The sequence below is a fragment of the Chiloscyllium plagiosum genome, unplaced genomic scaffold (genome assembly GCF_037043375.1).
Source record: "Chiloscyllium plagiosum isolate Xiang-an unplaced genomic scaffold, Cpla_swu_hap1 HiC_scaffold_28, whole genome shotgun sequence".
Taxonomy (NCBI): domain Eukaryota; kingdom Metazoa; phylum Chordata; class Chondrichthyes; order Orectolobiformes; family Hemiscylliidae; genus Chiloscyllium; species Chiloscyllium plagiosum.
The window spans coordinates 27,331,828-27,359,118 of NW_028270166.1; the positions used below are offsets into that span (position 1 = coordinate 27,331,828).

Sequence of the window (27,291 nt, forward strand, 5' to 3'; positions counted from 1 at the left end):
GGCTCTTGTTCTTCCAATGCAGCCTCATTGTATTTGTGTGTGTGAGATAAACTGTTTTCCTCTTCTTCCACAGCTGTTGTTCCACTTGTAACTCCAACAGAGGAACTCATACTTACTGACTATAATCTGACATTTATTATAAGTCGTCCATCATTCCAAGACATTGAATCAAACTCTTCCAATCAGACAGGCATGATTGCAAACAAGGTGAGATAATTCAACAAATCTTTTTGAAAGAGAAATTTTAGTTGCACATTACTTTTTTGTAATGTAATTATGTTTGATTTTATTCCCTGTAGCTCAATGACCTGTTCAAAAACAGCAGCATAAATGCTACGTTCTCCAGTTGCAGATTTCAATCACTCAGGTAAGAAATATGATAATTTATATGTAATATTGACACTGATCTTGCAATTGAATCTTGAAGATTACAGTGAATGAGAAATTAACTGCTATCTAGAAGGAAAAAGTTGTTGTTATTACAGTGAATGGATGTGTAATGAAATGTTGCTTGCACAGAGTTTTCTTTTGCTGACAAATGATTTGCCTCTAAACATTGCCCTCCATTGGTGATATGGTGACTACTTTGGATCAAAGTTCCTCCCTTTGATGCTAATCTTCTTTCAATATTTTGCAGCATGGTCGATGGTGACAGAAGCACAGTGACGGCAATGTGTTCCTTCAAAAATGATTCCACCATTCAGGACATCGATAGAGTGCTTGTGTATCATGTGTTTGAAAACAAGACCGACAATTTTTCGATGTTGGGGCCATACACATTAGACAAAGACAGCCTGCATGTAAATGGTAGGTATCCAGTCAATATTCGGCCTACTCTTTGTTTGTCTCACATGCTATATATTGACGAATGGGTAGTCAGTGATCTCATGCATTATATTCTAGGAGAAAGTGAGGACTGCAGATGCTGGAGATCAGAGCCAAAAATGTGTTGCTGGAAAAGCACAGCCGGTCAGGAAGAAGAGCTCATGCCCGAAACGTCGATTCTCCTGCTCCTTGGATGCTGCCTGACCTGCTGCACTTTTCCAGCAACACATTTTCAGTTCTAATGCATTATACCAAGCACCACTTGTAATGAAAGGGAATATGTGCAAAGTCACAATTTAAGTTCCCTAACATTAGTTGGTCAGAAGAACAGGGTCCATGTTGGACCATGCAATTTATTTGCTGACAATGAATATAATTTATGCAGCACCTCTCGGAGCTCAAAATTGCATTTGTGAAGGTTGTGGAATTAAGCCTAGATTCTCTGTATTCTGTTAACAATCAGATAGTATGTCAGCACCATAAATTCCTTTTACACTGGAGTGTACCATATATTGCATCCCAAACCGAATCATAATTCTGGAATTGAGTTTAGAAATTGTTGGATTTCTTTCAAACTTATTCCATTTCTTTTCCCTCTTGAAAGAAAGAAGGCAAACGGGACTATTGTGAAAAATGTATTAAATTCTCAGTCAGTTCCTCTTTGAGTTTGGCACTATCTTTTAACAGCTGAAAATGTGTTGCTGTAAAAGCGCAGCAGGAATCGGGCTCATGTCCGAAACGTCGATTCTCCTGCTCCTTGGATGCTGCCTGACCTGCTGCGCTTTTCCAGCAATACATTTCAACTCTGATCTCCAGCATCTGCAGTCCTCACTTTCTCCTACTATCTTTTAACAGCTGCACACTCAAAATACATGAAGCTATTTACATGTTAAACTCAGTCCTCAATTTGTTTGGAATCTGCTGTAATATTTAGAGCAATATCTGCCAACAACCATGAAATGACGTATTGCACATCACACAGGAGGTCGCAAGAAACATTACAGATTAAGAATTACATATGAACTACATGCCAATTAAATGTTTGGCTTATTTTAAATTTGGCAACATAATGTGGTACTTCAAAATAATTGTGTCCCCAAAATAACAGATTTATGATAATATCTGTAAATTCCTCACTTGATGTTATTTACATTGACCGTTCTCACATTCATCTGAAATGTCTTCTCAGAGACTGGGCATTGATCGGATTGGCTACTTTATCGTATTACATCATTTCATTCACATTTTTTTAATGAGACACATTGTGATAGACTTGTCTGACAACACGATGCTCTTTTTGTTCCAGATTATCATGAGGCACTTCTTGTAACCAGTGAGTGGAAACTCGTTTTCTTTATTTTTTGGAATATTTTTACCCGTCCGCATTTATTTCAATTCTGCCAAGATCACGTTGTGATTTAATGGATGATTCAGTCAGAGTAACCTTATTATTTTGAATTTGCCTTGTTTATATTATAGTTGATTGGGTAAATGAGTATTGTTTAAAGTTAGTGTGTTGCAATTGTCAGCACTTATGCAGAAGCTGGTAAGCTTGCACAAGTTCAGGGCTAATACTTGACATCTTTCTTGTCATCAATACAGCAGGCCTAGATTGAATCATAATTAACTCTCTAAACCAATTTTCATGGGGCTCCCATTGTTCCTCGTAAATCTGGTCACTATTTCAGCAATAGGCTCTTGTTCTTCCAATGCATCCTCAGTGTATTTGTGTGTGTGAGATAAACTGTTTTCCTCTTTTTCCACAGCTGTTGTTCCACTTGTAACTCCAACAGAGGAACTCATACTTATTGATTACAATCTGACATTTATTATAAGTCGTCCATCATTCCAAGACATTGAATCAAACTCTTCCAATCAGACAGGCATGATTGCAAACAAGGTGAGATAATTCAACAAATCTTTTTGAAAGAGAAATTTTAGTTGCACATTACTTTTTTGTAATGTAATTATGTTTGATTTTATTCCCTGTAGCTCAATGACCTGTTCAAAAACAGCAGCATAAATGCTACGTTCTCCAGTTGCAGATTTCAATCACTCAGGTAAGAAATATTATAATTTATATGTAATATTGACACTGATCTTGCACTTGAATCTTGAAGATTACAGTGAATGAGAAATTAACTGTTATCTAGACGGAAAAAGTTGTTGTTATTACAGTGAATTGATGTGTAATGAAATGTTGCTTGTACAGAGTTTTCTTTTGCTGACAAATGATTTGCCTCTAAACATTGCCCTCCATTGGTGATATGGTAACTACTTTGGATCAAAGTTCCTCCCTTTGATGCTAATCTTCTTTCAATATTTTGCAGCATGGTCGATGGTGACAGAAGCACAGTGACGGCAATGTGTTCCTTCAAAAATGATTCCACCATTCAGAACATCGATAGAGTGCTTGTGTATCATGTGTTTGAAAATAAGACCGACAAGCTTTCGATGTTGGGGCCATACACATTGGACAAAGACAGCCTGCATGTAAATGGTAGGTATCCAGTCAATATTCGGCCTACTCTTTGTTTGTCTCACATGCTATATATTGACGAATGGGTAGTCAGTGTTCTAATGCATTATCTTCTAGGAGAAAGTGAGGACTGCAGATGCTGGAGATCAGAGCCGAAAATGTGTTGCTGGAAAAGCACAGCCGGTCAGGAAGAAGAGCTCATGCCCGAAACGTCGATTCTCCTGCTCCTTGGATGCTGCCTGACCTGCTGCACTTTTCCAGCAACACATTTTCAGTTCTAATGCATTATACCAAGCACCACTTGTAATGAAAGGGAATATGTGCAAAGTCACAATTTAAGTTCCCTAACATTAGTTGGTCAGAAGAACAGGGTCCATGTTGGACCATGCAATGTATTTGCTGACAATGAATATAATTTATGCAGCACCTCTCGGAGCTCAAAATTGCATTTGTGAAGGTTGTGGAATTAAGCCTAGATTCTCTGCATTCTGTTAACAATCAGATAGTATGTCAGCACCATAAATTCCTTTTACACTGGAATGTACCATGTATTGCATCCCAAACCGAATCATAATTCTGGAATTGAGTTTAGAAATTGTTGGATTTCTTTCAAACTTATTCGATTTCTTTTCCCCTTGAAAGAAAGAAGGCAAAAGGGACTATTGTGAAAAATGTATTAAATTCTCAGTCAGTTCCTCTTTGAGTTTGGCACTATCTTTTAACAGCTGAAAATGTGTTGCTGTAAAAGCGCAGCAGGAATCGGGCTCATGTCCGAAATGTCGATTCTCCTGCTCCTTGGATGCTGCCTGACCTGCTGCGCTTTTCCAGCAGTACATTTTCAACTCTGATCTCAAGCATTGCAGTCCTCACTTTCTCCTACTATCTTTTAACACCTCCACACTCAAAATACATGAAGCTATTTACATGTTAAACTCAGTCCTCAATTTGTTTGGAATCTGCTGTAATATTTTGAGCAATATCTGCTAACAACCATGATATGACGTATTGCACATCACACAGGAGGTAGCAAGAAACATTACAGATTAAGAATTACATATCAACAACATGCCAATTAAATGTTTGGCTCATTTGAAATTTGGCAACATAATGTGGTACTTCAAAATAATTGTGTCCGCAAAATAACAGATTTATGATAATATCTGTAAATTCCTCACTTGATGTTATTTACATTGACCGTTCTCACATTCATCTGAAATGTCTTCTCAGAGACTGAGCATTGATCGGATTCGCTACTTTATCGTATTACACCATTTCATTCACATTTATTTAATGAGTCACATTGTGATAGACTTGTCTGACAACACGATGCTCTTTTTGTTCCAGATTACCATGAGGCACTTCTTGTAACCAGTGAGTGGAAACTTGTTTTCTTTATTTTTTGGAATATTTTTACCCGTCCGCATTTATTTCAATTCTGCCAAGATCACGTTGTGATTTAATGGATGATTCAGTCAGAGAAACCTTATTATTTTGAATTTGCCTTGTTTATATTATAGTTGATTGGGTAAATGAGTATTGTTTAAAGTTAGTGTGTTGTAATTGTCAGCATTTATGCAGAAGCTGGTAAGCTTGCACAAGTTCAGGGCCAATACTTGACATCTTTCTTGTCATCAATACAGCAGGCCTAGATTGAATCATAATTAACTCTCTAAACCAATTTTCATGGGATCTCCCATTGTTCCTCGTAAATCTGGTCACTATTTCAGCAATAGGCTCTTGTTCTTCCAATGCATCCTCAGTGTATTTGTGTGTGTGAGATAAACTGTTTTCCTCTTTTTCCACAGCTGTTGTTCCACTTGTAACTCCAACAGAGGAACTCATACTTATTGATTACAATCTGACATTTATTATAAGTCGTCCATCATTCCAAGACATTGAATCAAACTCTTCCAATCAGACAGGCATGATTGCAAACCAGGTGAGATAATTCAACAAATCTTTTTGAAAGAGAAATTTTAGTTGCACATTACTTTTTTTAATTGTAATTATGTTTGATTTTATTCCCTGTAGCTCAATGACCTGTTCAAAAACAGCAGCATAAATGCTACGTTCTCCAGTTGCAGATTTCAATCACTCAGGTAAGAAATATTATAATTTATATGTAATATTGACACTGATCTTGCACTTGAATCTTGAAGATTACAGTGAATGAGAAATTAACTGCTATCTAGAAGGAAAAAGTTGTTGTTATTACAGTGAATGGATGTGTAATGAAATGTTGCTTGCACAGAGTTTTCCTTTGCTGACAAATGAGTTGCCTCTAAACATTGCCCTCCATTGGTGATATGGTGACTACTTTGGATCAAAGTTCCTCCCTTTGATGCTAATCTTCTTTCAATATTTTGCAGCATGGTCGATGGTGACAGAAGCACAGTGACGGCAATGTGTTCCTTCAAAAATGATTCCACCATTCAGGACATCGATAGAGTGCTTGTGTATCATGTGTTTGAAAATAAGACCGACAATTTTTCGATGTTGGGGCCATACACATTGGACAAAGACAGCCTGCATGTAAATGGTAGGTATCCAGTCAATATTCAGACTACTCTTTGTTTGTCTCACATGCTATGTATTGACAAATGGGTATTCAGTGTTCTAATGCATTATCCCAAGCACCACTTGCAATGGAAGGGAACTGGTCCAAAGTCACAATTCAAATCCTCTACCATGAGTTGATCAGAAAGACAGAGTCTGTGTTGGACCATGCAATGTTTTTGGTGACAAAGAATATAACATATGTAATACCTCAGTGTGCTCAAAATTGCATTTATGCAGTTTGCGGGATTAAGACTAGATTCTCTGCATTGTGCTAATAATCTGGCAGTATGTCAGCACCAGAAATTCTTTTGGCACAGGATTGTACCATCTATTACATCACACAATGAATCAGAGCTCTGGGATTGAGTTTAGAAATTTTTTGAACTCTTCCAAAAGAGGCTCACACAACGTACTGTATTTCTTTGTCCTCTTGAAAGAAAGAAGACAAAACATATCTGAAAAATATATAATATTCTCAGACAGTTCCTCTTCGACTTTTGCCACTATCTTTTAATGTTTGCCGACACACAATAAATGATGATTTTTGCTATACATATCCCTCGTCCACAATTTGCTTGCAATTTTGAAATTACATTTACCGGAATATCTTCTCAAAGATCTGATATAATTTAGTGTACATTTCAGACTGATGATATTAGAGAACATTATAAGTTATTATAATCACTGATCAACAACATGCTAATGAAACATTCAGCTCTTTGAGTTGAAATTAAATGTGTTCCCAACATTGAACAAATAAACATTTCCAAAAAAAGGTCCACAAGCCTCCTCAGCGATGTTAATGGCACCTGACATTTCTTAGTTTCATCTTAAAGCTGTTCCTGGAGTCATTGTCATTGATCCGATTGGTTGTTCTCTCAGTGTTAGTTCAGTTGTTACACATTTAATTAGCGAGATACATTATGCTAACCTTGTGACTTTCTATTGTTACCAGATTACCATGAGGCACAACTTCTGACCAGTGAGTAAATACATTTCAACTTGCTCAGAAAGATTTTCTGCTTGTGCAAATTTTTCTTTTTCTATTTACGAAGTAGATGTTGTGGTCTAATGAATGGTTCATCAGGTGTATCATCAGATTATTTTGACCTTAATACACATTAACCTGGAGATGAATAGGTAAAGTCCTACTGGTTGATGTCAGTGTGTTGATATTGACAGCACTGAAGAGGTAGCTGGTTAGTTTCAATGAATTCAGGGAGAAGGCTTGATATCTTTCTTTACATTAAGGCAACCGATTTGGGTTAAATAAGCATTAACTGTTGAATTCAATTTTTATGGAATCTCTCGTGGATCTTGTCCACTTAATCTGTCCAATATTTCATCAACAGACTCTCACTCTTCCAATATATTCTCAATTTGTTTCTTGTGTGGGATAGACTATTTTTCTCTTTTTCCACAGCTGCAATTCCACTTGTTACTCCAACAGAGGAACCAAAGTTTACTGACTACAATGTGACATTTATTATAAGTAGTCCATCATTCCAAGACATTGACTCAAACTCTTCCAAACAGACAGGCAAGATTGTAAATGAGGTGAGATCATTCTATTTGAAGAAGAAATTATAGTTCCAGACTTCTTTCGTCGCTTTACCTAATGTTTTGTTTTCTTTCCGTGTAGCTCGAAGAACTATTCAAAAACAGCAGCTTCAATGCTACGTTCTCCAGTTGCAGATTTCAATCACTCAGGTGAGAAATATTGCATTTGCAATACTTAGAATGATCTTGAGCTAGAGTCTTGCTCATGGAGTATTGACAGTTATCCAGAAGGAAGAAGTCCTTGTTATTATATAAAACGGATGTGCAATGAAATAGTCATTGCATGGAGCTTTGCTGTGCTGACAAATGATTCGCCTGTAAAACTGGTCCTCTATTGAAGTGATGATTTTTATCTTGGTGATGTGGAGACTACATCAGATCAAAGTTCCTGCCTGTCATGCTAATCTTCTTTCAATGTTTTGCAGCATGGTCAATGGGGACAGCAGCACAGTGACGGCAATGTGTTCCTTCAAAAACGATTCGACCATTCAGGACATCAATAGAGTGCTTGTGTATCATGTGTTTGAAAATCAAACGAAAGACATTTCGAAGTTGGGGACATACACATTGGACAAAGACAGCCTCTATGTAAATGGTAGGTATCCAGTCAATATTCGGCCTTCTATTTGTTAATCTCACATGCTATGTATTGATGAATAGGCAGACAGTGTTCTAATGCATTATCCCAAGCACCACTTGCAATGGAAGGGAACAGGTGCAAAGTGACAATACAAATCCCCTAACATTAGTTAATCAGAAGAACAGAGTCCATGTTGTACCAAGCAATGTTTTTGGTGACAAAGAATATAATTTGCATAATATCTCACTGAGCTCAAAATTCCATTCATGCAGTTTGTGGGATTAAGTCTAGATTCTCTGAATTGAGCACATAATTTGGCAGTATGTCAGCACCATAATTTCTTTTTGCACTGGTTTGTACTATCTATTACATCACAGACTGAATCAGAGCTCTGGAATTGAGTTTAGAAATTTTTTGAACTCTTCCAAAAGAGGCTCTGACAACTAACTTTATTCCTTTGACCACTTGAAAGAAAGAAGGCAAAAGAGAGTATTCTGAAAAATGTATTATATTCCCAGACAGTTCCTCTTCGACTTTTGCCGCTATCTTTTAATGTTTGCCAACACAAAATAAATGATGATTTTTGCTTTATGTATCCCTAGTCCACAATCTGCTTTTAATTTTGACATAACATTTAAAGGAATATCTTCTCAAAGATCTGATATAATTGAGAGCAGACATCAGACTGATGATATTAGGGAATATTATAAATCAATAATCACTGATCAACAACATGCTAATGAAACATTCAGCTCTTTGAGTTGAAATTAAATGTGTTCCCAACATTGAACAAATAAACATTTCCAAAAAAAGGTCCACAAGCCTCCTCAGCGATGTTAATGGCACCTGACATTTCTTAGTTTCATCTTAAAGCTGTTCCTGGAGTCATTGTCATTGATCCGATTGGTTGTTCTCTCAGTGTTAGTTCAGTTGTTACACGTTTAATTAGCGAGATACATTATGCTAACCTTGTGACTTTCTATTGTTATCAGATTACCATGAGGCACAACTTCTGACCAGTGAGTAAATACATTTCAACTTGCTCAGAAAGATTTTCTGCTTGTGCAAATTTTTCTTTTTCTGTTTACGAAGTAGATGTTGTGGTCTAATGAATGGTTCATCAGGTGTATCATCAGATTATTTTGACCTTAATACACATTAACCTGGAGATGAATAGGTAAAGTCCTACTGTTGAAGTCAGTGTGTTGATATTGACAGCACTGAAGAGGTAGCTGGTTAGTTTCAATGAATTCAGGGAGAAGGCTTGATATCTTTCTTTACATTAAGGCAACCGATTTGGGTTAAATAAGCATTAACTGTTGAATTCAATTTTTATGGAATCTCTCGTGGATCTTGTTCACTTAATCTGTCCAATATTTCATCAACAGACTCTCACTCTTCCAATATATTCTCAATTTGTTTCTTGTGTGGGATAGACTATTTTTCTCTTTTTCCATAGCTGCAATTCCACTTGTTACTCCAACAGAGGAACCAAAGTTTACTGACTACAATGTGACATTTATTATAAGTAGTCCATCATTCCAAGACATTGACTCAAACTCTTCCAAACAGACAGGCAAGATTGTAAATGAGGTGAGATCATTCTATTTGAAGAAGAAATTATAGTTCCAGACTTCTTTCGTCGCTTTACCTAATGTTTTGTTTTCTTTCCGTGTAGCTCAAAGAACTATTCAAAAACAGCAGCTTCAATGCTACGTTCTCCAGTTGCAGATTTCAATCACTCAGGTGAGAAATATTGCATTTGCAATACTTAGAATGATCTTGAGCTAGAGTCTTGCTCATGGAGTATTGACAGTTATCCACAAGGAAGAAGTCATTGTTATTATATAAAACGGATGTGCAATGAAATAGTCATTGCATGGAGCTTTGCTTTGCTGACAAATGATTCGCCTGTAAAACCGGTCCTCTATTGAAGTGATGATTTTTATCTTGGTGATGTGGAGACTATATCAGATCAAAGTTCCTGCCTGTCATGCTAATCTTCTTTCAATGTTTTGCAGCATGGTCGATGGGGACAGCAGCACAGTGACGGCAATGTGTTCCTTCAAAAACGATTCTGCCATTCAGAACATCGATAGAGTGCTTGTGTATCATTTATTTGAAAATAAGACTGAAGATGTTTCGATATTGGGGCCATACACATTGGACAAAGGCAGCCTCTATGTAAATGGTAGTTATCCAGTCAATATTCTGCCTAATTGTTGGTTTGTCTGAAATGCTATGCATTGATAAATAGGTAATCAGCATCCAATGCATTATACCAAGCACCACTTGTGATGGAAGGGATTATGTGCAAAGTCACAGCTCAAATACCCCTACATGTGTTGGCCAGAAGGACCGGGACCATGTTGGACCATGCAACTTTTTGCTGACTGTGAATATAATTTACACACCTCTCTGAGCTCAAAATAGCATTTGTGGAGATTGTGGGAATAAGCCGAGATTCTCTGTATTGTGTAATAATCAGATAATATGTCAGCACCATAAATTCCTTTTACATTGGATTGTACCATCTATTGCATCCCAAACTGAATCATAATTCTGGAATAGAGTTTAGAAATTTTTTGAAGTCTTTCAAACTTACTCTATTTCTTTGTCCCCTTGAAAGAACGAAAGAAGGCAAAAGAGACTATTGTGAAAAATGTATTAAATTCACAGTCAGTTCCTCTTTGAGTTTGGCACTATCTTTTAACAGCTGCAAACTCAAAATACATGAAGCTATTTACATGTTAAACTCAGTCCTCAATTTGTTTGGAATGTGCTGTAATATTTAGAGCAATATCTGCCAACAACCATGAAATGACGTATTGCACATCACACAGGAGGTAGCAAGAAACATTACAGATTAAGAATTACATTTCAACAACTTGCCAATTAAATGTTTGGCTCATTTGAAATTTGGCAACATAATGTGGTACTTCAAAATAATTGTGTCCCCAAAATAACAGATTTATGATAATATCTGTAAATTCCTCACTTGATGTTATTTACATTGACCGTTCTCACATTCATCTGAAATGTCTTCTCAGAGACTGGGCATTGATCGGATTGGCTACTTTATCGTATTACATCTTTTCATTCACATTTATTTAATGAGACACATTGTGAAAGACTTGTCTGACAACACGATGCTCTTTTTGTTCCAGATTACCATGAGGCACTTCTTGTAACCAGTGAGTGGAATCTCATTTTCTTTATTTTTTGGAATATTTTTACCCGTCCGCATTTATTTCAATTCTGCCAAGATCACGTTGTGATTTAATGGATGATTCAGTCAGAGTAACCTTATTATTTTGAATTTGCCTTGTTTATATTATAGTTGATTCGGTAAATGAGTATTGTTTAAAGTTAGTGTGTTGCAATTGTCAGCATTTATGCAGAAGCTGGTAAGCTTGCACAAGTTCAAGGCTAATACTTGACATCTTTCTTGTCATCAATACAGCAGGCCTAGATTGAATCATAATTAACTCTCTAAACCAATTTTCATGGGATCTCTCATTGTTCCTCGTAAATCTGGTCACTATTTCAGCAATAGGCTCTTGTTCTTCCAATGCATCCTCAGTGTATTTGTGTGGGTGAGATAAACTGTTTTCCTCTTTTTCCACAGCTGTTGTTCCACTTGTAACTCCAACAGAGGAACTCATACTTATTGATTACAATCTGACATTTATTATAAGTCGTCCATCATTCCAAGACATTGAATCAAACTCTTCCAATCAGACAGGCATGATTGCAAACCAGGTGAGATAATTCAACAAATCTTTTTGAAAGAGAAATTTTAGTTGCACATTACTTTTTTTTAATGTAATTATGTTTGATTTTATTGCCTGTAGCTCAATGACCTGTTCAAAAACAGCAGCATAAATGCTACGTTCTCCAGTTGCAGATTTCAATCACTCAGGTAAGAAATATTATAATTTATATGTAATATTGACACTGATCTTGCACTTGAATCTTGAAGATTACAGTGAATGAGAAATTAACTGTTATCTAGAAGGAAAAAGTTGTTGTTATTACAGTGAATGGATGTGTAATGAAATGTTGCTTGCACAGAGTTTTCCTTTGCTGACAAATGACATGCCTCTAAACATTGCCCTCCATTGGTGATATGGTGACTACTTTGGATCAAAGTTCCTCCCTTTGATGCTAATCTTCTTTCAATATTTTGCAGCATGGTCGATGGTGACAGAAGCACAGTGACGGCAATGTGTTCCTTCAAAAATGATTCCACCATTCAGAACATCGATAGAGTGCTTGTGTATCATGTGTTTGAAAATAAGACCGACAATTTATCGATGTTGGGGCCATACACATTGGACAAAGACAGCCTGCATGTAAATGGTAGGTATCCAGTCAATATTCAGACTACTCTTTGTTTGTCTCACATGCTATGTATTGACAAATGGGTATTCAGTGTTCTAATGCATTATCCCAAGCACCACTTGCAATGGAAGGGAACTGGTCCAAAGTCACAATTCAAATCCTCTACCATGAGTTGATCAGAAAGACAGAGTCTGTGTTGGACCATGCAATGTTTTTGGTGACAAAGAATATAACATATGTAATACCTCAGTGTGCTCAAAATTGCATTTATGCAGATTGCGGGATTAAGACTAGATTCTCTGCATTGTGCTAATAATCTGGTAGTATGTCAGCACCAGAAATTCTTTTGGCACAGGATTGTACCATCTATTACATCACACAATGAATCAGAGCTCTGGGATTGAGTTTAGAAATTTTTTGAACTCTTCCAAAAGAGGCTCACACAACGTACTGTATTTCTTTGTCCTCTTGAAAGAAAGAAGACAAAACATAACTGAAAAATATATAATATTCTCAGACAGTTCCTCTTCGACTTTTGCCACTATCTTTTAATGTTTGCCGACACACAATAAATGATGATTTTTGCTATACATATCCCTCGTCCACAATTTGCTTGCAATTTTGAAATTACATTTACCGGAATATCTTCTCAAAGATCTGATATAATTTAGTGTACATTTCAGACTGATGATATTAGAGAACATTATAAGTTATTATCATCACTGATCAACAACATGCTAATGAAACATTCAGCTCTTTGAGTTGAAATTAAATGTGTTCCCAACATTGAACAAATAAACATTTCCAAAAAAAGGTCCACAAGCCTCCTCAGCGATGTTAATGGCACCTGACATTTCTTAGTTTCATCTTAAAGCTGTTCCTGGAGTCATTGTCATTGATCCGATTGGTTGTTCTCTCAGTGTTAGTTCAGTTGTTACACGTTTAATTAGCGAGATACATTATGCTAACCTTGTGACTTTCTATTGTTACCAGATTACCATGAGGCACAACTTCTGACCAGTGAGTAAATACATTTCAACTTGCTCAGAAAGATTTTCTGCTTGTGCAAATTTTTCTTTTTCTATTTACGAAGTAGATGTTGTGGTCTAATGAATGGTTCATCAGGTGTATCATCAGATTATTTTGACCTTAATACACATTAACCTGGAGATGAATAGGTAAAGTCCTACTGGTTGATGTCAGTGTGTTGATATTGACAGCACTGAAGAGGTAGCTGGTTAGTTTCAATGAATTCAGGGAGAAGGCTTGTTATCTTTCTTTACATTAAGGCAACCGATTTGGGTTAAATAAGCATTAACTGTTGAATTCAATTTTTATGGAATCTCTCATGGATCTTGTTCACTTAATCTGTCCAATATTTCATCAACAGACTCTCACTCTTCCAATATATTCTCAATTTGTTTCTTGTGTGGGATAGACTATTTTTCTCTTTTTCCACAGCTGCAATTCCACTTGTTACTCCAACAGAGGAACCAAAGTTTACTGACTACAATGTGACATTTATTATAAGTAGTCCATCATTCCAAGACATTGACTCAAACTCTTCCAAACAGACAGGCAAGATTGTAAATGAGGTGAGATCATTCTATTTGAAGAAGAAATTATAGTTCCAGACTTCTTTCGTCGCTTTACCTAATGTTTTGTTTTCTTTCCGTGTAGCTCGAAGAACTATTCAAAAACAGCAGCTTCAATGCTACGTTCTCCAGTTGCAGATTTCAATCACTCAGGTGAGAAATATTGCGTTTGCAATATTTAGAATGATCTTGAGCTAGAGTCTTGCTCATGGAGTATTGACAGTTATCCAGAAGGAAGAAGTCCTTGTTATTTTATAAAACGGATGTGCAATGAAATAGTCATTGCATGGAGCTTTGCTTTGCTGACAAATGATTCGCCTGTAAAACCGGTCCTCTATTGAAGTGATGATTTTTATCTTGGTGATGTGGAGACTACATCAGATCAAAGTTCCTGCCTGTCATGCTAATCTTCTTTCAATGTTTTGCAGCATGGTCGATGGGGACAGCAGCACAGTGACGGCAATGTGTTCCTTCAAAAACGATTCGACCATTCAGGACATCAATAGAGTGCTTGTGTATCATGTGTTTGAAAATCAAACGAAAGACATTTCGAAGTTGGGGCCATACACATTGGACAAAGGCAGCCTCTATGTAAATGGTAGGTATCCAGTCAATATTCGGCCTTCTATTTGTTAATCTCACATGCTATGTATTGATGAATAGGCAGACAGTGTTCTAATGCATTTTCCCAAGCACCACTTGCAATGGAAGGGAACAGGTGCAAAGTCACAATACAAATCCCCTAACATTAGTTAATCAGAAGAACAGAGTCCATGTTGTACCAAGCAATGTTTTTGGTGACAAAGAATATAATTTGCATAATATCTCACTGAGCTCAAAATTCCATTCATGCAGTTTGTGGGATTAAGTCTAGATTCTCTGAATTGAGCACATAATTTGGCAGTATGTCAGCACCATAATTTCTTTTTGCACTGGTTTGTACTATCTATTACATCACAGACTGAATCAGAGCTCTGGAATTGAGTTTAGAAATTTTTTGAACTCTTCCAAAAGAGGCTCTGACAACTAACTTTATTCCTTTGACCACTTGAAAGAAAGAAGGCAAAAGAGAGTATTCTGAAAAATGTATTATATTCCCAGACAGATCCTCTTCGACATTTGCCGCTATCTTTTAATGTTTGCCAACACAAAATAAATGATGATTTTTGCTTTATGTATCCCTAGTCCACAATCTGCTTTTAATTTTGACATAACATTTAAAGGAATATCTTCTCAAAGATCTGATATAATTGAGAGCAGACATCAGACTGATGATATTAGGGAATATTATAAATCAATAATCACTGATCAACAACATGCTAATGAAACATTCAGCTCTTTGAGTTGAAATTAAATGTGTTCCCAACATTGAACAAATAAACATTTCCAAAAAAAGGTCCACAAGCCTCCTCAGCGATGTTAATGGCACCTGACATTTCTTAGTTTCATCTTAAAGCTGTTCCTGGAGTCATTGTCATTGATCCGATTGGTTGTTCTCTCAGTGTTAGTTCAGTTGTTACACGTTTAATTAGCGAGATACATTATGCTAACCTTGTGACTTTCTATTGTTATCAGATTACCATGAGGCACAACTTCTGACCAGTGAGTAAATACATTTCAACTTGCTCAGAAAGATTTTCTGCTTGTGCAAATTTTTCTTTTTCTGTTTACGAAGTAGATGTTGTGGTCTAATGAATGGTTCATCAGGTGTATCATCAGATTATTTTGACCTTAATACACATTAACCTGGAGATGAATAGGTAAAGTCCTACTGTTGAAGTCAGTGTGTTGATATTGACAGCACTGAAGAGGTAGCTGGTTAGTTTCAATGAATTCAGGGAGAAGGCTTGATATCTTTCTTTACATTAAGGCAACCGATTTGGGTTAAATAAGCATTAACTGTTGAATTCAATTTTTATGGAATCTCTCATGGATCTTGTTCACTTAATCTGTCCAATATTTCATCAACAGACTCTCACTCTTCCAATATATTCTCAATTTGTTTCTTGTGTGGGATAGACTATTTTTCTCTTTTTCCACAGCTGCAATTCCACTTGTTACTCCAACAGAGGAACCAAAGTTTACTGACTACAATGTGACATTTATTATAAGTAGTCCATCATTCCAAGACATTGACTCAAACTCTTCCAAACAGACAGGCAAGATTGTAAATGAGGTGAGATCATTCTATTTGAAGAAGAAATTATAGTTCCAGACTTCTTTCGACGCTTTACCTAATGTTTTGTTTTCTTTCCGTGTAGCTCGAAGAACTATTCAAAAACAGCAGCTTCAATGCTACGTTCTCCAGTTGCAGATTTCAATCACTCAGGTGAGAAATATTGCGTTTGCAATACTTAGAATGATCTTGAGCTAGAGTCTTGTTCATGGAGTATTGACAGTTATCCACAAGGAAGAAGTCATTGTTATTATATAAAACGGATGTGCAATGAAATAGTCATTGCATGGAGCTTTGCTTTGCTGACAAATGATTCGCCTGTAAAACCGGTCCTCTATTGAAGTGATGATTTTTATCTTGGTGATGTGGAGACTATATCAGATCAAAGTTCCTGCCTGTCATGCTAATCTTCTTTCAATGTTTTGCAGCATGGTCGATGGGGACAGCAGCACAGTGACGGCAATGTGTTCCTTCAAAAACGATTCTGCCATTCAGAACATCGATAGAGTGCTTGTGTATCATTTATTTGAAAATAAGACTGAAGATGTTTCGATATTGGGGTCATACACATTGGACAAAGGCAGCCTCTATGTAAATGGTAGTTATCCAGTCAATATTCTGCCTAATTGTTGGTTTGTCTGAAATGCTATGCATTGATAAATAGGTAATCAGCATCCAATGCATTATACTAAGCACCACTTGTGATGGAAGGGATTATGTGCAAAGTCACAGCTCAAATACCCCTACATGTGTTGGCCAGAAGGACCGGGACCATGTTGGACCATGCAACTTTTTGCTGACTGTAAATATAATTTACACACCTCTCTGAGCTCAAAATAACATTTGTGGAGATTGTGGGAATAAGCCTAGATTCTCTGTATTGTGTAATAATCAGATAATATGTCAGCACCATAAATTCCTTTTACATTGGATTGTACCATCTATTGCATCCCAAACTGAATCATAATTCTGGATTAGAGTTTAGAAATTTTTTGAAGTCTTTCAAACTTACTCTATTTCTTTGTCCCCTTGAAAGAACGAAAGAAGGCAAAAGAGACTATTGTGAAAAATGTATTAAATTCACAGTCAGTTCCTCTTTGAGTTTGGCACTATCTTTTAACAGCTGCAAACTCAAAATACATGAAGCTATTTACATGTTAAACTCAGTCCTCAATTTGTTTGGAATGTGCTGTAATATTTAGAGCAATATCTGCCAACAACCATGAAATGACGTATTGCACATCACACAGGAGGTAGCAAGAAACATTACAGATTAAGAATTACATTTCAACAACTTGCCAATTAAATGTTTGGCTCATTTGAAATTTGGCAACATAATGTGGTACTTCAAAATAATTGTGTCCGCATAATAACAGATTTATGATAATATCTGTAAATTCCTCACATGATGTTATTTACATTGACCGTTCTCACATTCATCTGAAATGTCTTCTCAGAGACTGGGCATTGATCGGATTGGCTACTTTATCGTATTACATCTTTTCATTCACATTTATTTAATGAGACACATTGTTAAAGACTTGTCTGACAACACGATGCTCTTTTTGTTCCAGATTATCATGAGGCACTTCTTGTAACCAGTGAGTGGAAACTCGTTTTCTTTATGTTTTGGAATATTTTTACCCGTCCGCATTTATTTCAATTCTGCCAAGATCACGTTGTGATTTAATGGATGATTCAGTCAGAGTAACCTTATTATTTTGAATTTGCCTTGTTTATATTATAGTTGATTGGGTAAATGAGTATTGTTTAAAGTTAGTGTGTTGCAATTGTCAGCACTTATGCAGAAGCTGGTAAGCTTGCACAAGTTCAGGGCCAATACTTGACATCTTTCTTGTCATCAATACAGCAGGCCTAGATTGAATAATAATTAACTCTCTAAACCAATTTTCATGGGATCTCCCATTGTTCCTCGTAAATCTGGTCACTATTTCAGCAATAGGCTCTTGTTCTTCCAATGCATCCTCAGTGTATTTGTGTGTGTGAGATAAACTGTTTTCCTCTTTTTCCACAGCTGTTGTTCCACTTGTAACTCCAACAGAGGAACTCATACTTATTGATTACAATCTGACATTTATTATAAGTCGTCCATCATTCCAAGACATTGACTCAAACTCTTCCAAACAGACAGGCAAGATTGTAAATGAGGTGAGATCATTCTATTTGAAGAAGAAATTATAGTTCCAGACTTCTTTCGACGCTTTACCTAATGTTTTGTTTTCTTTCCGTGTAGCTCGAAGAACTATTCAAAAACAGCAGCTTCAATGCTACGTTCTCCAGTTGCAGATTTCAATCACTCAGGTGAGAAATATTGCGTTTGCAATACTTAGAATGATCTTGAGCTAGAGTCTTGTTCATGGAGTATTGACAGTTATCCACAAGGAAGAAGTCATTGTTATTATATAAAACGGATGTGCAATGAAATAGTCATTGCATGGAGCTTTGCTTTGCTGACAAATGATTCGCCTGTAAAACCGGTCCTCTATTGAAGTGATGATTTTTATCTTGGTGATGTGGAGACTATATCAGATCAAAGTTCCTGCCTGTCATGCTAATCTTCTTTCAATGTTTTGCAGCATGGTCGATGGGGACAGCAGCACAGTGACGGCAATGTGTTCCTTCAAAAACGATTCTGCCATTCAGAACATCGATAGAGTGCTTGTGTATCATTTATTTGAAAATAAGACTGAAGATGTTTCGATATTGGGGTCATACACATTGGACAAAGGCAGCCTCTATGTAAATGGTAGTTATCCAGTCAATATTCTGCCTAATTGTTGGTTTGTCTGAAATGCTATGCATTGATAAATAGGTAATCAGCATCCAATGCATTATACTAAGCACCACTTGTGATGGAAGGGATTATGTGCAAAGTCACAGCTCAAATACCCCTACATGTGTTGGCCAGAAGGACCGGGACCATGTTGGACCATGCAACTTTTTGCTGACTGTAAATATAATTTACACACCTCTCTGAGCTCAAAATAGCATTTGTGGAGATTGTGGGAATAAGCCTAGATTCTCTGTATTGTGTAATAATCAGATAATATGTCAGCACCATAAATTCCTTTTACATTGGATTGTACCATCTATTGCATCCCAAACTGAATCATAATTCTGGATTAGAGTTTAGAAATTTTTTGAAGTCTTTCAAACTTACTCTATTTCTTTGTCCCCTTGAAAGAACGAAAGAAGGCAAAAGAGACTATTGTGAAAAATGTATTAAATTCACAGTCAGTTCCTCTTTGAGTTTGGCACTATCTTTTAACAGCTGCAAACTCAAAATACATGAAGCTATTTACATGTTAAACTCAGTCCTCAATTTGTTTGGAATGTGCTGTAATATTTAGAGCAATATCTGCCAACAACCATGAAATGACGTATTGCACATCACACAGGAGGTAGCAAGAAACATTACAGATTAAGAATTACATTTCAACAACTTGCCAATTAAATGTTTGGCTCATTTGAAATTTGGCAACATAATGTGGTACTTCAAAATAATTGTGTCCGCATAATAACAGATTTATGATAATATCTGTAAATTCCTCACATGATGTTATTTACATTGACCGTTCTCACATTCATCTGAAATGTCTTCTCAGAGACTGGGCATTGATCGGATTGGCTACTTTATCGTATTACATCTTTTCATTCACATTTATTTAATGAGACACATTGTTAAAGACTTGTCTGACAACACGATGCTCTTTTTGTTCCAGATTATCATGAGGCACTTCTTGTAACCAGTGAGTGGAAACTCGTTTTCTTTATGTTTTGGAATATTTTTACCCGTCCGCATTTATTTCAATTCTGCCAAGATCACGTTGTGATTTAATGGATGATTCAGTCAGAGTAACCTTATTATTTTGAATTTGCCTTGTTTATATTATAGTTGATTGGGTAAATGAGTATTGTTTAAAGTTAGTGTGTTGCAATTGTCAGCACTTATGCAGAAGCTGGTAAGCTTGCACAAGTTCAAGGCTAATACTTGACATCTTTCTTGTCATCAATACAGCAGGCCTAGATTGAATAATAATTAACTCTCTAAACCAATTTTCATGGGATCTCCCATTGTTCCTCGTAAATCTGGTCACTATTTCAGCAATAGGCTCTTGTTCTTCCAATGCATCCTCAGTGTATTTGTGTGTGTGAGATAAACTGTTTTCCTCTTTTTCCACAGCTGTTGTTCCACTTGTAACTCCAACAGAGGAACTCATACTTATTGATTACAATCTGACATTTATTATAAGTCGTCCATCATTCCAAGACATTGAATCAAACTCTTCCAATCAGACAGGCATGATTGCAAACCAGGTGAGATAATTCAACAAATCTTTTTGAAAGAGAAATTTTAGTTGCACATTACTTTTTTGTAATGTAATTATGTTTGATTTTATTCCCTGTAGCTCAATGACCTGTTCAAAAACAGCAGCATAAATGCTACGTTCTCCAGTTGCAGATTTCAATCACTCAGGTCAGAAATATTATAATTTATACGTAATATTGACACTGATCTTGCACTTGAATCTTGAAGATTACAGTGAATGAGAAATTAACTGTTATCTAGAAGGAAAAAGTTGTTGTTATTACAGTGAATTGATGTGTAATGAAATGTTGCTTGTACAGAGTTTTCTTTTGCTGACAAATGATTTGCCTCTAAACATTGCCCTCCATTGGTGATATGGTGACTACTTTGGATCAAAGTTCCTCCATTTGATGCTAATTTTCTTTCAATATTTTGCAGCATGGTCGATGGTGACAGAAGCACAGTGACGGCAATGTGTTCCTTCAAAAATGATTCCACCATTCAGGACATCGATAGAGTGCTTGTGTATCATGTGTTTGAAAATAAGACCGACAAGCTTTCGATGTTGGGGCCATACACATTGGACAAAGACAGCCTGCATGTAAATGGTAGGTATCCAGTCAATATTCGGCCTACTCTTTGTTTGTCTCACATGCTATATATTGATGAATGGGTAGTCAGTGTTCTAATGCATTATCTTCTAGGAGAAAGTGAGGACTTTAGATGCTGGAGATCAGAGCCGAAAATGTGTTGCTGGAAAAGCACAGCCGGTCAGGAAGAAGAGCTCATGCCAGAAACGTCGATTCTCCTGCTCCTTGGATGCTGCCTGACCTGCTGCACTTTTCCAGCAACACATTTTCAGTTCTAATGCATTATACCAAGCACCACTTGTAATGAAAGGGAATATGTGCAAAGTCACAATTTAAGTTCCCTAACATTAGTTGGTCAGAAGAACAGGGTCCATGTTGGACCATGCTGACAATGAATATAATTTATGCAGCACCTCTCGGAGCTCAAAATTGCATTTGTGAAGGTTGTGGAATTAAGCCTAGATTCTCTGTATTCTGTTAACAATCAGATAGTATGTCAGCACCATAAATTCCTTTTACACTGGAGTGTACCATGTATTGCATCCCAAACCGAATCATAATTCTGGAATTGAGTTTAGAAATTGTTGGATTTCTTTCAAACTTATTCCACTTCTTTTCCCCTTGAAAGAAAGAAGGCAAAAGGGACTATTGTGAAAAATGTATTAAATTCTCAGTCAGTTCCTCTTTGAGTTTGGCACTATCTTTTAACAGCTGAAAATGTGTTGCTGTAAAAGCGCAGCAGGAATCGGGCTCATGTCCGAAATGTCGATTCTCCTGCTCCTTGGATGCTGCCTGACCTGCTGCGCTTTTCCAGCAATACATTTTCAACTCTGATCTCAAGCATTGCAGTCCTCACTTTCTCCTACTATCTTTTAACACCTCCACACTCAAAATACATGAAGCTATTTACATGTTAAACTCAGTCCTCAATTTGTTTGGAATCTGCTGTAATATTTTGAGCAATATCTGCTAACAACCATGATATGACGTATTGCACATCACACAGGAGGTAGCAAGAAACATTACAGATTAAGAATTACATTTGAACAACATGCCAATTAAATGTTTGGCTCATTTGAAATTTGGCAACATAATGTGGTACTTCAAAATAATTGTGTCCGCATAATAACAGATTTATGATAATATCTGTAAATTCCTCACTTGATGTTATTTACATTGACCGTTCTCACATTCATCTGAAATGTCTTCTCAGAGACTGGGCATTGATCGGATTCGCTACTTTATCGTATTACACCATTTCATTCACATTTATTTAATGAGACACATTGTGATAGACTTGTCTGACAACACGATGCTCTTTTTGTTCCAGATTACCATGAGGCACTTCTTGTAACCAGTGAGTGGAAACTTGTTTTCTTTATTTTTTGGAATATTTTTACCCGTCCGCATTTATTTTAATTCTGCCAAGATCACGTTGTGATTTAATGGATGATTCAGTCAGAGAAACCTTATTATTTTGAATTTGCCTTGTTTATATTATAGTTGATTCGGTAAATGAGTATTGTTTAAAGTTAGTGTGTTGCAATTGTCAGCATTTATGCAGAAGCTGGTAAGCTTGCACAAGTTCAGGGCTAATACTTGACATCTTTCTTGTCATCAATACAGCAGGCCTAGATTGAATCATAATTAACTCTCTAAACCAATTTTCATGGGATCTCCCATTGTTCCTCGTAAATCTGGTCACTATTTCAGCAATAGGCTCTTGTTCTTCCAATGCAACCTCAGTGTATTTGTGTGTGTGAGATAAACTGTTTTCCTCTTTTTCCACAGCTGTTGTTCCACTTGTAACTCCAACAGAGGAACTCATACTTATTGATTACAATCTGACATTTATTATAAGTCGTCCATCATTCCAAGACATTGAATCAAACTCTTCCAATCAGACAGGCATGATTGCAAACAAGGTGAGATAATTCAACAAATCTTTTTGAAAGAGAAATTTTAGTTGCACATTACATTTTTTTAATGTAATTATGTTTGATTTTATTGCCTGTAGCTCAATGACCTGTTCAAAAACAGCAGCATAAATGCTACGTTCTCCAGTTGCAGATTTCAATCACTCAGGTAAGAAATATTATAATTTATACGTAATATTGACACTGATCTTGCACTTGAATCTTGAAGATTACAGTGAATGAGAAATTAACTGCTATCTAGAAGGAAAAAGTTGTTGTTATTACAGTGAATGGATGTGTAATGAAATGTTGCTTGCACAGAGTTTTCCTTTGCTGACAAATGACATGCCTCTAAACATTGCCCTCCATTGGTGATATGGTAACTACTTTGGATCAAAGTTCCTCCCTTTGATGCTAATCTTCTTTCAATATTTTGCAGCATGGTCGATGGTGACAGAAGCACAGTGACGGCAATGTGTTCCTTCAAAAATGATTCCACCATTCAGAACATCGATAGAGTGCTTGTGTATCATGTATTTGAAAATAAGACCGACGATTTATCGATGTTGGGGCCATTCACATTGGACAAAGACAGCCTGCATGTAAATGGTAGGTATCCAGTCAATATTCAGACTACTCTTTGTTTGTCTCACATGCTATGTATTGACAAATGGGTAGTCAGTGTTCTAATGCATTATCCCAAGCACCACTTGCAATGGAAGGGAACTGGTCCAAAGTCACAATTCAAATCCTCTACCATGAGTTGATCAGAAAGACAGAGTCTGTGTTGGACCATGCAATGTTTTTGGTGACAAAGAATATAACATATGTAATACCTCAGTGTGCTCAAAATTGCATTTATGCAGATTGCGGGATTAAGACTAGATTCTCTGCATTGTGCTAATAATCTGGCAGTATGTCAGCACCAGAAATTCTTTTGGCACAGGATTGTACCATCTATTGCATCACACAATGAATCAGAGCTCTGGGATTGAGTTTAGAAATATTTTGAACTCTTCCAAAAGAGGCTCACACAACGTACTGTATTTCTTTGTCCTCTTGAAAGAAAGAAGACAAAACATATCTGAAAAAAATAATATTCTCAGACAGTTCCTCTTCGACTTTTGCCACTATCTTTTAATGTTTGCCGACACACAATAAATGATGATTTTTGCTATACATATCCCTCGTCCACAATTTGCTTGCAATTTTGAAATAACATTTACCGGAATATCTTCTCAAAGATCTGATATAATTTAGTGTACATTTCAGACTGATGATATTAGAGAACATTATAAGTTAATAATCACTGATCAACAACATGCTAATGAAACATTCAGCTCTTTGAGTTGAAATTAAACGTGTTCCCAACACTGAACAAATAAACATTTCCAAAAAAAGGTCCACAAGCCTCCTCAGTGATGTTAATGGCACCTGACATTTCTTAGTTTCATCTTAAAGCCGTTCCTGGAGTCATTGTCATTGATCCGATTGGTTGTTCTCTCAGTGTTAGTTCAGTTGTTACACGTTTAATTAGCGAGATACATTATGCTAACCTTGTGACTTTCTATTGTTACCAGATTACCATGAGGCACAACTTCTGACCAGTGAGTAAATACATTTCAACTTGCTCAGAAAGATTTTCTGCTTGTGCAAATTTTTCTTTTTCTGTTTACGAAGTAGATGTTGTGGTCTAATGAATAGTTCATCAGGTGTATCATCAGATTATTTTGACCTTAATACACATTAACCTGGAGATGAATAGGTAAAGTCCTACTGTTGAAGTCAGTGTGTTGATATTGACAGCACTGAAGAGGTAGCTGGTTAGTTTCAATGAATTCAGGGAGAAAGCTTGATATCTTTCTTTACATTAAGGCAACCGATTTGGGTTAAATAAGCATTAACTGTTGAATTCAATTTTTATGGAATCTCTCGTGGATCTTGTCCACTTAATCTGTCCAATATTTCATCAACAGACTCTCACTCTTCCAATATATACTCAATTTGTTTCTTGTGTGGGATAGACTATTTTTCTCTTTTTCCACAGCTGCAATTCCACTTGTTACTCCAACAGAGGAACCAAAGTTTACTGACTACAATGTGACATTTATTATAAGTAGTCCATCATTCCAAGACATTGACTCAAACTCTTCCAAACAGACAGGCAAGATTGTAAATGAGGTGAGATCATTCTATTTGAAGAAGAAATTATAGTTCCAGACTTCTTTCGTCGCTTTACCTAATGTTTTGTTTTCTTTCCGTGTAGCTCGAAGAACTATTCAAAAACAGCAGCTTCAATGCTACGTTCTCCAGTTGCAGATTTCAATCACTCAGGTGAGAAATATTGCGTTTGCAATACTTAGAATGATCTTGAGCTAGCGTCTTGCTCATGGAGTATTGACAGTTATCCACAAGGAAGAAGTCATTGTTATTATATAAAACGGATGTGCAATGAAATAGTCATTGCATGGAGCTTTGCTGTGCTGACAAATGATTCGCCTGTAAAACCGGTCCTCTATTGAAGTGATGATTTTTATCTTGGTGATGTGGAGACTATATCAGATCAAAGTTCCTGCCTGTCATGCTAATCTTCTTTCAATGTTTTGCAGCATGGTCGATGGGGACAGCAGCACAGTGACGGCAATGTGTTCCTTCAAAAACGATTCTGCCATTCAGAACATCGATAGAGTGCTTGTGTATCATTTATTTGAAAATAAGACTGAAGATGTTTCGATATTGGGGCCATACACATTGGACAAAGGCAGCCTCTATGTAAATGGTAGTTATCCAGTCAATATTCTGCCTAATTGTTGGTTTGTCTGAAATGCTATGCATTGATAAATAGGTAATCAGCATCCAATGCATTATACCAAGCACCACTTGTGATGGAAGGGATTATGTGCAAAGTCACAGCTCAAATACCCCTACATGTGTTGGCCAGAAGGACCGGGACCATGTTGGACCATGCAACTTTTTGCTGACTGTGAATATAATTTACACACCTCTCTGAGCTCAAAATAGCATTTGTGGAGATTGTGGGAATAAGCCGAGATTCTCTGTATTGTGTAATAATCAGATAATATGTCAGCACCATAAATTCCTTTTACATTGGATTGTACCATCTATTGCATCCCAAACTGAATCATAATTCTGGAATAGAGTTTAGAAATTTTTTGAAGTCTTTCAAACTTACTCTATTTCTTTGTCCCCTTGAAAGAACGAAAGAAGGCAAAAGAGACTATTGTGAAAAATGTATTAAATTCACAGTCAGTTCCTCTTTGAGTTTGGCACTATCTTTTAACAGCTGCAAACTCAAAATACATGAAGCTATTTACATGTTAAACTCAGTCCTCAATTTGTTTGGAATGTGCTGTAATATTTAGAGCAATATCTGCCAACAACCATGAAATGACGTATTGCACATCACACAGGAGGTAGCAAGAAACATTACAGATTAAGAATTACATTTCAACAACTTGCCAATTAAATGTTTGGCTCATTTGAAATTTGGCAACATAATGTGGTACTTCAAAATAATTGTGTCCCCAAAATAACAGATTTATGATAATATCTGTAAATTCCTCACTTGATGTTATTTACATTGACCGTTCTCACATTCATCTGAAATGTCTTCTCAGAGACTGGGCATTGATCGGATTGGCTACTTTATCGTATTACATCTTTTCATTCACATTTATTTAATGAGACACATTGTGAAAGACTTGTCTGACAACACGATGCTCTTTTTGTTCCAGATTACCATGAGGCACTTCTTGTAACCAGTGAGTGGAATCTCATTTTCTTTATTTTTTGGAATATTTTTACCCGTCCGCATTTATTTCAATTCTGCCAAGATCACGTTGTGATTTAATGGATGATTCAGTCAGAGTAACCTTATTATTTTGAATTTGCCTTGTTTATATTATAGTTGATTCGGTAAATGAGTATTGTTTAAAGTTAGTGTGTTGCAATTGTCAGCATTTATGCAGAAGCTGGTAAGCTTGCACAAGTTCAAGGCTAATACTTGACATCTTTCTTGTCATCAATACAGCAGGCCTAGATTGAATCATAATTAACTCTCTAAACCAATTTTCATGGGATCTCCCATTGTTCCTCGTAAATCTGGTCACTATTTCAGCAATAGGCTCTTGTTCTTCCAATGCATCCTCAGTGTATTTGTGTGGGTGAGATAAACTGTTTTCCTCTTTTTCCACAGCTGTTGTTCCACTTGTAACTCCAACAGAGGAACTCATACTTATTGATTACAATCTGACATTTATTATAAGTCGTCCATCATTCCAAGACATTGAATCAAACTCTTCCAATCAGACAGGCAT

The 27,291-nt window shown here is 36.5% G+C and overlaps 3 long non-coding RNA genes across 3 annotated transcripts; all 3 read left to right on the forward strand.

Moving 5' to 3' along the window:
* Nucleotides 1–15,984: 15,984 nt before the first annotated feature.
* Nucleotides 15,985–16,660, forward strand: LOC148142514 (uncharacterized). The gene is made up of 3 exons (XR_015751916.1): nucleotides 15,985–16,118; nucleotides 16,204–16,271; nucleotides 16,547–16,660. It is a non-coding gene; the product is annotated as an uncharacterized LOC148142514 (long non-coding RNA).
* A 3,200-nt stretch (nucleotides 16,661–19,860) lies between these two features.
* On the forward strand, nucleotides 19,861–20,586 carry LOC148142515 (uncharacterized). The gene is made up of 3 exons (XR_015751917.1): nucleotides 19,861–19,888; nucleotides 20,323–20,456; nucleotides 20,549–20,586. It is a non-coding gene; the product is annotated as an uncharacterized LOC148142515 (long non-coding RNA).
* A 4,415-nt stretch (nucleotides 20,587–25,001) lies between these two features.
* Nucleotides 25,002–25,677, forward strand: LOC148142516 (uncharacterized). Its single transcript, XR_015751918.1, has 3 exons — nucleotides 25,002–25,135; nucleotides 25,221–25,288; nucleotides 25,564–25,677. It is a non-coding gene; the product is annotated as an uncharacterized LOC148142516 (long non-coding RNA).
* Nucleotides 25,678–27,291: the final 1,614 nt, after the last annotated feature.